General features: G+C 36.2%; 1 pseudogene; it reads right to left on the bottom strand.

The window, feature by feature from the left end:
- Positions 1-718: 718 nt before the first annotated feature.
- On the bottom strand, positions 719-15,838 carry LOC107504514 (annotated as a pseudogene).
- Positions 15,839-16,750: the final 912 nt, after the last annotated feature.

A 16,750-nucleotide genomic window follows, 5' to 3' on the forward strand; every position in this document is an offset into this window, starting at 1 on the left:
TAAATGAATTTTTAAAGATTTTTATTTACCCTTATGCTGGCAAAGAAAAGTCAAGGTCACAGCCCTAGAGGGCCTATGCTACATAATGTATTACTTGGATAGGGACTCACAGACAGGATGAAGAAAAGGCCTTTGTAACTGGATCTAGAGTATGAGGTGAGCACTGGCTCTCAGGTGTTAAAAATAGGACAACCGAATGGAGTCACTTATGCTAAGCTTCATGTCGCCAAACCAAGACTTAACTTAGTTACAGTCTTGGCTCTCCCAGAAATGGAAACTTAAACTAGCCAATTGCGAATAGCCTTATCAGCACTAGTTGTTAGATAGAACCCTGCCATCTCTTAAAAGAAAATAATCTTGCAATAGTCAGTGTTTTTGCCCAGTATAACTTCCTTGTTCCTCTTCCCTTCTGTCTCAGTTTTTAAAGCTCCTTGGAGCTTCTTTCTATCTGCTAGATTGGATGCTGTCCTATTTGAGCTGATTTTTACTCAAACGAACTGTTAAAATTTTAAATATGTCTCATTTTATCTTTTAACACAACGAAGAGGCAGTGCCCATTATAACAAGGGCTTAAGTTCAGGGTTGGAGTAGCAAAAGTGATTTGATACTGGGTTTGACAGATTTGGTCTAGAGCTGCTTAAATACTTCTGGTTTGTATAGTTTCTAGAATCTAGGGCAGAGCTAGGCTAGGCAGGCAGATAGTTTGAGTCACAGAGCTTCAGCTATAATAAAGATACAAGAACATTAAAAGTTACAGAGAGATTTGTGTACAAAGGCCTTTTTATTTTTTACAACCATATTGAAATTTACTCCTTTTACCAAGGTTAACAAAATATATGACAAGAAAAACTAAGCATTGAGTTTAACTAAAACACTTTTGAAAGTAGGACACAACTTTTTTTTAGTAAATAATATTATAAATGGTCACATCTGGTTTAATTTACCACACTAGAGGAACAAAAACAATAGGGGATAGCTATGCTCAACGGAGCCACTTATTTGCACTAAAGCTACTTGAAATCATTCCCAAGATTAAGGTTTAAAATCATTTTAAGAGGCAATATTTTATGTGTTTTATAGCCACCCTTGCAAGAGGTGCTTTTCTTCTCCCAGAGGTCAAAACTTAATTAGAAGGGTGACAATACTTACTTTTGTTCCCCCTCATCATACCTCATGTTCGAAATACTGTTATCATTGGTAATATGGTTTATATTTTGTCTGATTTGGATGATAGAGTCTAAGAAGTGAGGTTTGAGAAGTAAACCCTACATTCATGAAGGAAAGGATGGCTCTCTGGATATAGGCCACATACCATGACTCACTTCTCATTATAAAAGGAAGGCTCATAGTTCCTTGATCTTCAGTGAATTGGGGTAAGTAGTGAGAATTACAATGGTGAGAGGATGTGTATTTACAGGTGAACTACCCTGTTGAGATGGGGCAGGTTCTGAAGGAGGATATTTCATATAAGGTGGCATCTGAGTAATAATATGTCTACAGAGAAAGTGGTGGAATAGAAGTTATTGGTGGACCCGAGGCTTGTCTATGACTCAAGTGAGAAGCACCTCTAGCCTGGAAAGAATATGGTATTTGATGGCTTATTGGCAGTGGAGGGGGTACTGTGGAACAGCATGTTGCTGTGGAGATATGCTGAGCGTTCAGTACTGCTGGTTGATATTCATGGTGATGGTAATCAGGTGCAGAGGCAGGAGGTGGTTGTTCTTACCTGAATTTGAGTCATTTTGAATAGGAATAGCTATTAAATTGCTGTTTTCTTGTTCAAATATGAAGGTTTCCTGACTCACAGAAGAAGGTAGAGGTGAAACTAAGAACAATTAATTCTGCTGGAGAAGCATGACTATCTTCTTGTGGCTGAATATATGGCTTCTGCTGCACATCTTGCAAAGGAGGTGGTGGTATTATAATGTACTGCTTTGGTGGAATAGTTCATATGATGCTTGTCAGTCAGAATTATAAAACTATCAGAGATTTAAATCGGTGGTGGGGCCATATGCAGGAGGAATGTTTTCAAGTTAAGTATAGACAACAAGGTTTTCACCTCTCTTGTGGTGATTGTTATGAGCCTCTAAGACTCTTTGAGATAAACATGTTCTCTTGCATTCTTGAACACTGCTACACACATGAAATGAGTTCCTGTGCATGCTTCTCAATTCATTTCACAGGATTACGACAGCCTAGACACACCTTATCACCTTCTTTTCCATGTAAAATAGCACAGGCATAGCAAAAAGCTTACATGGAATAATCTGCATAAAGATTTTAATTGGTAATTCGCACTTTTCACAGAAATAAACTGGGGTATCACCCTTTTTACCTAAGATGTTTATCGGAAAGTCTCCCCCCAAAACATCTTCAGTAGAGCTTTGCTCATATGTAAACAATTTGCCCCCAATAGAGTCATACAGCTCTTCCTCACTGTAATGAAGTCCTTCAAAGTGCTCTTTGATTTGGCTTACAGGGCATAACAGGAGTGGAACTGAAACTTGCTGGCAGAAGGAGCCCCATGGGTCCTACCCTAACAAGCCCAGGAAGCAGAAGTGCGATCCTGTTGCCCCAGCTTTAATGTCTTCTTACCTACTTGCATTCCAGTGAGTACATCAGGCAGAAGGAAAAAAACAAGGAAATGAAGAGTTTCAGTGTTGAGATTACTTAGGCTTCTCTTCTGAAGGCTCCAAGAAAAAGTAGCCTTTAACTGAAAAGAAATGAATCTGGAATGGGGGAGGGAGAGAAGAGAGAGCATGCAGGTACAATAGCAGCTAAAGGCATAAACTCTAGGCAGGTAAGACAGTCATTCTGCCCTTGAAGGTTTTTTGAATAATGTGGTACTTTGCTTTTTTGAGGAGAAAGCCTACCCCTTATATGAAATGTTCATATAGAGACTGGATAGAGTGTTGTCAGAGATGCTGTAGATTTCAAACTTTTCTGCCAAAGTATCTCAATGGTAGAGAAGCGTGAACTTCACTATCACTGTGAGGTGGAGGGGGAAAATGTTCTTAGTACTTCTGAAAGCAGGATATTTCTTTGAATAGTTGTCCTTTACTTTAAAATTGTATCAATAAACTTCTTGCTTCAGAACATTAATTTTTACAAAAAGTATTGTTTTTAATTACTTAGTTAAATTACTTGAATCTCTGCCTGCCTCTAAAAATCTTTGAGTAACTGTGAAACCCCAGGAAGCTATGCCAGGATATGTGCCAAATCCTATAGCACACTGCTGTATCTTTCCTCAGTGTTGGTATAATGGTTTGTGATGCACTGCATAGAGTATCTCCTTCACTTAGTACAATGTCATTCAGTAGGACTTGGAAATACTTTTTATATAGAATCTTTTGTAATGGTATTTGGCTATAAGGGTTCTTATCTGTGAATAAACGTTTTAAGTTCAAAGTCTCAACAAATTAGGGAGGAGACTAGTCAAATTATGGAATATTTTCCCATATTCCCAAATTTCTCATTTTGATTTTTTAAATATTATATTTTCTTGGTATATTTGGTGTATGTTTATAGAGCTTTAATAACTTGGAGGAAAGATCTAAGTAAAATAAAAATTAAAGGTCAAACAATCAGTTATGATCACTCAAAGATGAATATGAAACATATTAAAAATTATCATATTCATTTATGGAAAGATAAAGCTAGATTTACAGAAATATATTTGTACCCACCTTTTGGTAGCCTCTTGTCTACCATTAAGTGAGGCTCACTTTTTCTCTAATAGCTTTATTCCTCACTGTTCAGAATAAGTGCTCTTATTCTCATTGACAAAGCAACTTTGCAAAGGAACTGATGAACTACCATGACCAAATGTGCCAAATATATGATTAAAAAATAATTAAAGGATTGGTCAGAGCAAGAAATTGCCCTTATTAAGCAGATTATCCATCTCTGCTGAAATGCAAAGGCACAGTCAAAGCTGACCTTTGCCAAACAAAAAGACAAAGTCAGCAGGGATGTTGTCCCAGATTGAAAATGCTACGGAGAAAAGAAAAATAAATGAAAAGACATAAAAAAACCAGTTTTTAAATAATGTTTTCCATTTTTATCCTGGAATTGCTGAAGCATATAGCTAGATCAGAATATTTTTGCAATAATACTCCATGATTGATGCTGGGGATTTGGAGAGACTCCGAAATAATGAGTTGATAAAATTTCACATTTGTTGATATGCATTATAAAAGAAATATATATATATATCAAAATGAGACATTTTATCAGAATGAGTGAGCAGCAAAGGTAGAGTTTAAAAGAATAAGATGTTGGAAATGATTATGAAGCGTTACAGGTGTTGAAAGAGGGAACCAAGAGTAGAGGCTTAAAGAAAAATTACTTCTTTTCATCCATTTTATTGTCGATGAGTTTTTGAAAAGTTGCATGTAAGTAGATACCAATTTTCTCATCCTGACCTATAATATTATTTCATAACTATTTTGTCTTTGTTTTGAATTTGTCATCTGTGGGCAATGGCTACTGGTCCTTACACTTTTGAATTCTTTGACCTTTTGCTAAATAGCTAATGCCATACTAATGTATAAGTGTACAAGGGAACCTTTTGACTCACTGTGCATCCTTTGTTCTGCAAAATAATCCTGCTTGAAATGAAGTGGTTTTCAAATCTTCTTTATATTCAGAAGGGTGTAGCTGCTCTGAATGAAGTCTGAGTGGGGGAGCCCAGAGTCTTACCTACCCAACACTTTCACAGCTCTGGCACCACTTTCACTCCTTCCTACAGTGGTCTTTTAGGCAGCTCAGTGGATCACAGTTTGAATACAACTCCTTAAATATAAATTTTTGAAGCTGATGTATAAAATGTTTACAATGAACTATGTCATATATCCAAAATAATAATAGATGAGGACCTACATATATTCCATGTATCCACCACTCATATATGTAACAGCTTAAAAATTAAGAGCATTATCATTTCATTTGAATACTCATTATCACCATCACTAGAGAAAAGCATAATACTAAATTGTGTGTTCATCATCGTCTAGCAGTTTTCAGTTTTAAAAATCACATATGAATATATCTTTATGCCAAATATTAGTGACTTTTGCATGTTTTTCACTATATTTTTGGGGGGGACATGGCAATGATATTTATTTATTTTCCAATTAGAGTTGGCATTCAATATTATCTTATATTAGTTTCAGGTGTACAGCATAGTGGTTAGACATTTATAATATATAAAGTGATACCCCCTGATTATTCTAGTACCCATCTGGCACGATACATAGTTATTACAATAATTATTGACTATATTCCCAATGCTATATTTCACATCCCCATGACTATTTTGTAACTAACAATTTGTATTTCCTAATCCCTTCCCCCTTTTTACCCAGCCTCTCAAACCTTCCTGCCATCTGGCATTCACCAGTTTGTTCTTTAAATCTATGAATCTGTTCTGTTTTGTTTGTTCACTTTGTTCCTTAAATTCCACATATAAATGAAATCACATGGTATTTGTCGTTCCCTGTCTGAATTATTTTACTTAGCATAATACCCTCTAGGTCCATCCACATCATCGAAAATGGTAAGACTTCATTTTTCATATCTGAGTAATATTCCATTGTATATATATATAGACTACCTCTTCTTTATTCAATCATGTATTGATGGGCACATAGGTTACTTTCATATCTTGGCTATTGTAAATGACACCACAATGAACATAGAGGTGCATATATCTTTTTGCATTGTGTTTTAGATTTGTCCAGATAAATTACCAGAAGTGGAATTGCTGAGTTATAACATAGTTACATTTTTAATTTTTTTGAGGAAGCTCCAAACTGTTTTCAGTAGTGGCAGTACCAATTTGCATTCCCACCGACAATATATGAGGGTTCTCATTCTCCACATCCTTGCCAACACTTGTTGGTTGATTTACTGATGATAGCCATATCTCATTGTGGTTTTAATTCACATTTCTCTGACGATTACTGACACTGAACATCACTTTATATGACTATTGACCATCTATATGTCCTCTTTGGAGAAATGTCTATTCAGCTCCTTTACCCATTTTATAACTGGATTGTTACTTTTTTTCATGTTGAGTTGCATGAGTTCTTTACAAATTTTGGATATTAACTATTTATCAGATGTACCATTAGTGAATATCTTCTCCCATTTGGCATGTCGTCTTTTTGTTTTGTTGATAGCTTCCTTTGCTGTTCAAACACTGTTTAGTTTGTTGTAGTCCCATTTGTTTACTATTTATTTATTTATTTATTTATTTATTTATGCTCAAAGGCATATATCAGAAACAAAATGACTAACATCAAAGTCAGAGAGTTTACTGTATATGTTTTCTTCTAAGATTTAGGTTTGGATTTTACATTTAAATCTAATTCATTTTGAGTTTTTTCTTGTACGTGGTGTAAAAAGGTAGTTCAGTTTCATATTTCTTGTATATATATACCAGTTTTCCCAATACAACTTATTGAACAGACTGTCTTTACCTCACTGTATATTCTTGTCTCCTTTGTCATAGATTATTTGACTATATAGATGTGAGTTCATTTCCAGGTTCTGTATTCTGTTCCCTTGATCTATGTGTCTGTGTGTGTTTTTTTATGCTAGTACTATGCTGTTTTGATAACTATGAGCTTGTAGTAGTTCGATATCAGTTAGTGTGACAACTCCACTTTGTTTTTCTTTCTCAAGATGGTTGTGACTATTCTGAATCTTTTGTTGTTTCAGGTAAATTTTAAGATTATTTATTCTAGTTCTCTGAAAAATGCCATTGGTATTTTGATAGGGATTACATTGAATCTATAAATTGCTTTGAAAACTATGGACATTTTATGATGTTAATTCTTTCTATCAATGAGGACGGTATATGCATCCAGTTATTTGTGTCTTCTTCAGTTTCTTTTTAATATCTTTTTATTTTCTGAGTACATGTCTTTTACCTCCTTGGTTAAATTTATTCCTAGGTATTTTTTTAAATGTAATTATAAATGTTCTCTTAATTGTTCTCTTAATTTCTCTTTCTGATAATTTGCTATTGGTATATAAAAATGCAACTGATTTCTGAATATTAATTTTGTATCCTACTACTTTACTGAATTCATTTATCAGTTCTAACAGTTTGTTGGTGGAATGTTGAGGGTTCTCTATTATTAGTATTATGTCATCTACAAATAATGACAGTTTTACATCTTCCTTTCGAATTTGGATGCCTTTTATTTCTCTTTCTTGTATGATTGCTCTGACTAGGACTTACCATACTATGTTGAATAAAAGTGATAAAAGTGGAATGCTTGCCTTATTCCTGATCTTCATGAAAAAGCATTTAGCTTTTCACTGTGTGTATAATGATAGCTGTAAGTTTGTTATATATGGGCTTTATTATGTTGGTTTATATTCCCTTTATTCCTGCTCTGCTGAGAGATTTTATCATAGATGGATGCCATATTTTGTAATGTCTTTTCTGCATCTATTGACATGATCATATAATTAAAAAATTGTTATACTTACATATTTTCAATTATAGTTGACATATACTATTATATTACTTTCACATTTACAACACAGTGATTAGATATTTATATAACTTAGGAAATGATCATCCCGGTAAATACAGTACCCCTCTTTCATTATATATAGTTATTACAATACTACTGACTGTATTTCCAATTCTATACTCTATATCCCTATGACTACTTTGTAACTACCAATTTGTACCTCTTAATTCCCTCTACCCTTCATCTATCCCCCATCCCCAATCTGACAACCATTAAAATGTTCTCTGTATCTATGAGCTTATTTCAATTATTCATTTATTTATTCTGTTGTCTAGATTCCAAATATAGCATTTGTCTTTATCTGACTTTACCACTCAGCATAATAACCTCTATTTCCATCATAATTTTTTTCATCTCTTTACTTTCAGTCTGTATGTGTCTTTTAATCTGAAGTGAGTCTCTTGTAGGCAGTCCATGTAAGGATCTTGTTTTCTTATCCATTCAGCCACTCTATCTTTTGATTGGAGCATTTAATTCTTTTTTACTTGAATTGCTTGTTAATAGATATGTAGTTATTGCCATTATTCATATTTTGGGTCCATATATTTTTCTTCCTGAAAAATGTCCCTCGAACATTTCCTATAATACTGACTTGGTGGTGATAAATTCCTTTAGCTTTTTCTTGTCTGAAAAACTCTTCATCTCTCCTGTGATTCTAAATGATAGCTTTTCTGGGTAAAGTAATCTTGGTTGCAGATCCTTGCTTTTCATTACCAAATATATTTTGCCAAGCCATTCTGTCCTGCAAGGTTTACATTGAGAAATTGGCTGACAGTTTCATGGGAGCTCCTATGTAGGTAACTAACCGCTTTTCCCTTGCTGCTTTTAAGATTCTCTCTTTGTATTTAACCTTTGGCATTTTAATTACGACATGTCTTGGTGTGAGCCTCTTTGGATTCTCATCTGGTTTGTGACTCTCTGAACTACCTGGGGTTGTATGTCTATTTCCTTCACTAGGTTAAAGAAATTTTCTGACATTATGTCTTGAAATAGGTTTTCAACTTCTTGCTCTCTCTCTTCTCCTTCTGGTACCACTATAATGTGAATGTTGTTGCACTTGATATCCTAGAGGCTCCATAAACTATTTTCATTTGGGGGAGTCATTTTATCTTGTTGTTTTGATGGGCTGTCCTCTGCTACCCCATCCTCTAAATTTGATTCTCCACTTCATCCACTCTGTAGATTTCCTCTAATGTACACTTCATCTCAGATGTTGTATTCTTCATTTACGACTAGTTTCCTTTTTGTTTTCCATCTCCATTTATATGTTTTCTATCTCTTTGTTGAAGTTCTCACTGAGTTCATCTACTCTTCCCCAAGTTCATGGAGCATCCTTATAACCAGTGTTTTGAACTCTGCATCTGCTAGATTGCCTGTCTCCATTTTGTTTAGTTATTTTTCTGGATCTTTCTTCTTTTCTTTCATTTGAGACATGTTTCTTTGTCTCTCCATTTTGGCTGCTTCTCTGTGTCTATTTCTATGTAGGGCTCCTACGTCTCCTAGTCTTAGTAAAGTGACTTTATATAATAGATGCCCTGTGGGGCCCAGTGGAAGTCTTCTTTAGTCCCCTGAGCAAGGTGCTCAATATGTATCCCTTGCATGGGTTGTGTATGCCTTCCTGTTATATAATTTGAGTGTTAGTTGCTGTTTGCATGCTGATGGGAATGATTAATCCTCAGGCTGATTGGTTGTGATGACTGGCCATGACAAGTGGAGGAGCTGTTGTGCAAGGGCTGACCCTATAGCACAAGTTTTGCTTTAATAGGGCTCTGGTGCTTGTCCAGTCTGTCTGCTGTGTGTGTCATCCTCAGATATGCCCCTGGGTTGTGCTCTGGCTCAGATCAAGGCTGGCCACTGGACATGCAGGCTGGGGCCTCCTGAGGGGTCCTGCTACAGGCCAAATTCAGCAACAGTCTGTGCCTTGTCCAGGGCTGCCTGGCATGAGCCACTAAGCAATTCACAGATGGCTGCCACCCACGTTGGGCTTGGATGTGGCTTGAAAGGCTAAGCCCCAAACTGAGGCTGGCTGCCGCTAATGCCAGGTTTGGAGATGCTCAGCAAGAAGTACAGGACACACTGAGGCCAGATACTGCTTGTTTAGATTTTGTGAACCTTTGCAAGATTTTAGGAAAATCTTGAGCCAATGGGCCATTTGTATGGAAAATCATCTGTAAGCAGATTGGGTAGGCCCACTTGTTTGGAGGGGTGCTGTCTGAGGAAATCACCAGGGTTTGGCAACCAGTATTAGTTACATTAATGGAGACTCAGATATGGTACATGCCTGGGTCTGCAAGCTGGATGGTTGGGGCTAAACAAAGGAACAATACCCTCTGCCAGTATTCTGTCTGAGACAATGTTCCCCTCCAGGCCTCCCCTTGAAGCCAGACAACTCGGTTCCTCCTGATATGTTCCTGATACCTTTTGAACTGCTGCCTTAGATCTGGAGCTCAGAGCAAGTGAGTTCATCACTGAGTAAGTCCGCAGAGAGTCCCATAAGAACAATGTCTGCAACTCCCTCAGCCCTCTGTCTCACTCAGCCACAATCTCTGCTCATTTTCACAACCAGAAGTGGTGAGGATTTCTCTTCCCAGAACTGGAACCCTGGACTGGGAGCCTGGTGTGAGGCTAGGACCCCTCACTCTTCCAGGGGAGCATCTGCAGCTGAGATGTTTCTACTGATTTTAAACCACCACGCATGGGTGTAGGACCAGCCTGTTTTGTGTCTCTGCTCCTCCTACTAGTGTTGAGGTGGCCTCTTCTGTGTGTCCCCAGTTTTAGGACTTCTGTTTAGCTAGACATAGGTGACTCTCAATGATAGCGGTTCTGTAGCTTAGTTTTAATTTTGGTGAGGCAAGCGCAGCATTACCTACTCCACCATCTGGACTAGAAGCTCAATCATATGATATTTTTCCTTTATTTTGTTTATGTGGTATATCTCATTAATTTGTGGATATTGAATAAATCTTGCATTCTAGGACTAAATCCCACTTGTTAATGGTATATGATCTTTTCTAAATTACTGCTGAATTTTGTTGAGGATTTTTGCTTCTATGTTTCTCAGGGATATTGGCCCATGATTTTCTTTTTTTGTAATGCTTTTGTCTGGTTTTAAAATCAGGATAATGTTGGTCTGGTAAATAATCTTGGGAGCCTTCCATCCTCTTGAATTTCTTGGAATAGTTTGAAAATGATAGATGTTAATTCTTCTTTGAATGTTTATAAAATTTACCTGTAAAGCCATCTGGTCCAGACATGTTTTTAATTTGTATGAATTGGATAAATACTGTGATTTTTTTTTATTTCCTTAAGATTATATCTCTAACCAACTTTTATGTTAATGCATATATTTTATTCATTTTCAATACTGTATTCCATTTTATGTATATATATAATAATTTAAATTCTTCTGTTGATGAATATTTGGTTTGTTTCAGGTTTTGAAATTACAAGTGCTATTATGAAACATTCTTGGACATATTTCTTGTGCATGTTCCAGAATTTCTCTAGAAGATGTATGTAGGTGTAGTAGTACTGGATCACAGAGAATGAGCATATTCAACTTTCTCAAGTGTTCATACTAATTTATCAACAGAGCATAAAAGTTTTTGTTGCTACTCATCTTTGCCAACATTTATTAACAGACTCTTAATTTATTACATGTTTGGTGGTTGTAAAACTCATATCATTATGTTTTTATTTTTTATTTTTCAGACTGTGAGGTTGAGCAGCCTTTTATGTTTTATAGGCCATTTATTATTTGTTTTATGAAATAACTATTCATATCTTTGGATTATTTTTTTTGTTGTTGAACAACTTGTAATTTCTTATTGATTTGTAGGAGTTCTTTATATATCCCTGATGCTATTTTTTTGCCAGTTGTATGGCTTGCTACTGTCTTCTCTAAGGTTATAAGTTGCCTTTTAATTTATTTATGGTGCCTTGTGATAAACAGAAGTTCTAAATTTTGATAGATCAGCTTTATCAATCTGTTTGTCACTGTTGCTTTTCTGATATGCTAAAAATGTTTTCCCTAACCTGAGACCATAAAGGATATTATCCTTTACATTTTTTTTAAATGGAGTCATTTTTAATTGATCTGCAACTGATTTTATGTGGTATAATGCAAGAATACCATTTTTCTTTCATATAAAGTCATTATCCCAGAACCATTTGTTAAATAACACGTTCTGATCTTCAGTGACTACCTCTGTCATATATCGGGCTTTTATATATGAACGTGTATGTTTCCAGATTCTCTGTTTAATTATGTTGGTTAATTGTCCTATCCCACATTAATTACTGTGGCTTTATAAAGATTTAAGATCTTGGAATGTGAAGCAAGTTTTCCTAACATATTTTTCAGGATCATATTGGTTCTTCTTTACCATTTGCTTTGTCAAGATATTTTAGGTTGGTAGGAAATTGGAGATAGAGATGAAGGAATTATGAGTAAAAATAAGGGGAGAGAAGAAGATTTAGAAATATACATTTGCTCACATTAAAGTTATTCTAGAAGTCAATAGTGCTTTTGAAGTCAGGCATTTTTAAAGATCAGAAAAGCTGCCTGCTTATATTTACTGTCATATTGTCTTTACTCTGTGAGATGAGGCACAGAGTTAACATAATTTTTGTTTCCTTTACTTTCAAAACTAATTCTTTGGAATCTTACCTTCTACTGTGATAGGCAGTGTAGCATTGTTATGAAAAGTGTGGTGGAGGGAAAATTTTCCAGTTTTTCCTCTTTTAGTTCTTCTGACTGGTCTAATAATCAAATTGACATGAGACAGATCAACAGAAGAACATAACTAAACTTATTACATATGTACATGTTAGGTCCTATAAGAATATGGGGCCTGAGGATAAATTGGGCAGTTGAGGCTTATATGCCATCTTGAGCTAAGAAGTGTGTGTGTGAGGGGGTAGTGGTTTATACTTCAAATGGAAGGTAGGCAGTTTACCGGAACAGACATATGGTAAATAAATTCTTGCCAGTCTATCAAGACACTGAGGAGAGTCTATAAAACAGATTTTTATAGACTATAAAACAGATTCTTCCTTGTTTGCCAGACTTCAATTATATTATGATGCTAATTATATTATGATCCCCCTTCCTGGATCAGGTTTTTCTACCTGAATTCTTTTAGGCTGGTAAAGTGGAGGTAAAGGGATTTTTGAGTTTTTTCTTCTTAAAAATAACCAGATTAAAATAATAAATATCCCCAAATGACATATTTTAGGGTGGCAAAATATTTTCCCCCTCAAAAAGTGTAGCTTCTGCTGTCAGGCATACTTATGTTTAAATTTATGCTTTGCTACTTATTACCTGTGTGACCTTAGGCATCCTACTTAATATTCTGAAACTTATTTTCTTTTTAGTTTGTAAATTGTGATAATAATAATAATATTAAATGATAATAATTATTATTTGCCTACTGTGTTAGTTTTCTGTTGCTACCTCAATGAATTTCCACAAATGAAGTGCCTTAAAACAACACAAATTTATCATCTTACAGTTCTGTAGATCATAAGTTAGACAAGGGTCTCACTAGACTAAAATCAAGTTTTCAGCAGGGCTGCATTCCTTTCTGGATGCTCTAGTGGAGATTCCAATTTCTTGCTTATTCAGAGTGTTGGCAGAATCCGAGTCCTTACAGCTATAAGCCTAAAATCCCCCTTTCATTGTTGGCTATTGTCTGAGGGCCAATCCCTGCTTATATAGGTCACTTGCATTCCTTTGCTCCTTCCTCCATCTTCAAAGCCAACAATGGTGGGTTGAGTCCCCCTCACCCTTCAAATATTTCTTGCATCTTTTTCTATCATATTACTCTGTGTCTGTCTGTCACTCTGTCTCCCTCTCTTCTCTCTTACTCCAGCTTGGAAAAGTTCACCACTTTTAAGGGTTCATGTGATTAGATTAGGCCCACTCATATAATCTAGAATAATCTCCCCATTTTAAGGCCCACAACTTTAATCCCATATGTATGTGGTCCTTTGCTATGTAAACTAACATATTCATAGGTTTTGGGGATTCACATATAGACAACTTTTGGGTTGGAGGGAAGATTGCATTATTATTCTATTCTCTCTACCACACCTGCCTTATATGACTGTTGTGAGGAATGCATGAGCTAATGTATATAAAATGTTCAGTATAGATTTGACATGTAGGAAACACTCTATATGGGTTCATTAATATTTGTACTATTTATGACTGGCAAGATGTGGATGTTCCTCTCTGTTTTTTAAAAAATTATTTATTTAAATTAGTTTCAAATACACAGTATATTGGTTAGACCTCTATATAGTTCATAAAACAATCCCTCCAATTGTTCCTTCCCTCCATTGACCATCCACCCAGCCAACGTATTAATGCTAACTGCCTTCCTTATGTTGTGTTCCTCATCCCTGTGATCATCCATAAGCTGCTAATTTGTACTTCTTTAACCCTTCACCACATTCCACAGCCCCCAAATGCCCCTACCCTCTGTCAACAAATTGTTCACTGTTTTTGATTAATTTGTTCTTTTTATTCCTTAGATTCCATATATGAGTGAAATCATATAGTGTTTAGCTTTCTCTGTCTGACTTAAATACCTTCTAGATTCATCAAAGCAATATCTTTTTCCATCTCTTCCCTTTTAGTCTCTGTGTGTCTTTTAACCTGAAGTGAGTCTCCTGTAGGCAGCATATGTAGTCTTATTTTCTTATCCTTTCAACCACCCTATCTTTTAGTTGGAACACCTAATTCTTTTCCCTTTGAGATAAATGTTGATATGCTATTATTACTATACATTATTTATGTTTTTGATACATGGTTTTTCTTCTTAAAGAAGTCCCTCTAACATTTTCTGTAATACTGGCTTGGTGGTGATAAATTCCTTTAGCTTATTTTTGTTGGGGAAGCTCTTTATCTGTCCTTCAACTATAAATGATAGCTTTGCTAGATAAAGTATCCTTGGTTGTAGATCCTGGGTCTTCATCAAGTCGAGTATTTTTTGCCAAGCCCTTCCGTCCTGAATAATTTCTTTTAAGAAAACAGCTGCCAGTTTTATGGGTGCTCCCTTATAGATAACTCTGTTTTTCTCTTGCTGCATTTAATAGTCCTTTTCATTTAACCTTTGTCATTTTAATTATGATGTGTCTCGGTATGGACCTCTTTGGATCCTTGTATTGTGGGATTCTCTGAGCTTCCTGGGGTTTTATGTCCATTTCCTTCACCAGGTTAAGGAAGTTTTCTATCATTATTTCTTCAAATAGCTGTTCAACATCTTGATTTTCTTTGGTTACACCAATCAGATAGATAGTTGAACTCTTAATAGAGTCCCATATGCTCTTTAAATTATTTTTATAATCTTGGCATCTTATTTATAGCCATTCTGATTGAGTGTCCTTGACTTTCCCATCGTTTAGACAGGGCATTTGATCCTCTTCTTTATTTACTTTGTTTATTCTTTTGTTTATTCCATTTAATATATTTTTCATCTCAGATAATGTGTTCTTCATTTTGGACTGGTTCTCTTTTATATTTTCTATTTCCATCTTTATGTTTTTTTTATATGTTTGTGGAAGTTCTCACTGAATTTATCTACACTTCCCCAAAATTTATTGAGCATCTTTAAAACCAGTGTTTTGAACTCTGCATCTGATAGATTACCTGATTCCATTATATCTGGATCTCTGTTCTATTCTCTCCTATGGTTTCTGCTTCTTTGTATTCCCACTTTGGCTGCCTTTCCATGTCTGTTTCTATGTACTAAGCAAATCTCCTATGTCTCCCAGTCTTATTAGTGTGGATTTGTGAAGCAGGTATTTTGTGGCACAGTCCTGAGAGGAGTCTAGCTGTAGTCCAAATTTAGCCCAAGCCTCTGCCCCTACAGGGCCACCTGTTAAGATTCAGCAAGCAATCCACAGACACTGTGCTCATAGTTGCCTCAAAAGGCCACACCAGAAACTGAGGCCAGCTGTCTCTAGTGTGAGTCTAGGCGTTGCTCAGCAAGGAGCCCCTGACTTGCTGAGGCTATACTTGGATGTGGCTTGGGTGGGGGTGCGAGTTGGGGGAGGCAAGGTTTCAGGGAATCCTCTGGGCGGAGTGGCCTCTGTTATCCAGTCTATGACATTGCTGCGTCTGCCCACTGGGAGCGGGGAGGGCTCTACAGGGAACATTGGATTCTGCCAGCACTTCTGTACCAAGCAAGTCTTGCGTTGGCCCTCATTACAACAATGTCTCCCTGGGGCTCCCTAAATGCAGCCGAACCAGCACTGGTGCTCAAAGCAAGCAGGTCCATCACCACAAAAATCCACTTGTGGATGCGGCCGCTTTAAAAAGTTTCTGCCACTGTTGCCGGCTCTGTCTTATTCAGCAGTTTGAGACTGGGCAGCCCTGCATGTTTTCCCTGTCCTACCTTCTGCCATTGCAGGGTGATTTCTTGGATTTCTCCTTAGTTGTATGGCTTGTTCATCTAGATCCTGGGAGATTTTTCTTTACTGCTGGCTCCTTATTTCCTTCATAATTTTGATTTGGTCACCAGAAGGATGAACAGAGCCTCTATCATCTATGCCATTTTTTTTCTTTCTTTCCTTTGTTTTTTTGGGGGCATATTTATGTGACCTAATTTTATCTTCTACTTATATAAGTCCCCTTTTTAAAATTTTAAACTATGAAATGTTTCAAACATACAGACTTATATAATTTTTGAGAAAACTAGTGCCCTACATAGTTGTAGTGGGTTGAATTGTGTTCCCACCAAAAAAGACCAAGTCCTAACCCGTGGTACCTCTGACTGTAACCTTATTTGGAATAGGGTCTTAACAGATATGACACTGTTAAGATGAGATCATACTGAGTTAGATTAGGTCCTAAATCCAATGACAGTTATCTTTATGAGAGAAAAGAGAGGGATATTTGAAACAGAGACACAGAAGAAAAACACAGGGAAACTGTAAAAAAGCTTTGTGATGATAGAGGCAGAGAGTGGAATTATGAATCCAATAATGCAAAGGACTGCAGGCAACCACCAGAAGCTAGAAAGAAGCAGGGAAAGATTCTTTCCTAAAGCATTCAGAAGGAGCATGGCCCTGCCGACACCTTGATTTGGGGCATCTAGCCTCCAGAACTATGAGATTAAATTTCTGTCGTCTAAGCACCTAGTTTGTGGTATTTTGTTATAGCAGCTTCAGAAATGATTACAACAGATTAC

The sequence above is a fragment of the Rousettus aegyptiacus genome, unplaced genomic scaffold (genome assembly GCF_014176215.1).
Source record: "Rousettus aegyptiacus isolate mRouAeg1 unplaced genomic scaffold, mRouAeg1.p scaffold_m13_p_9, whole genome shotgun sequence".
In the NCBI taxonomy this organism is placed as follows: domain Eukaryota; kingdom Metazoa; phylum Chordata; class Mammalia; order Chiroptera; family Pteropodidae; genus Rousettus; species Rousettus aegyptiacus.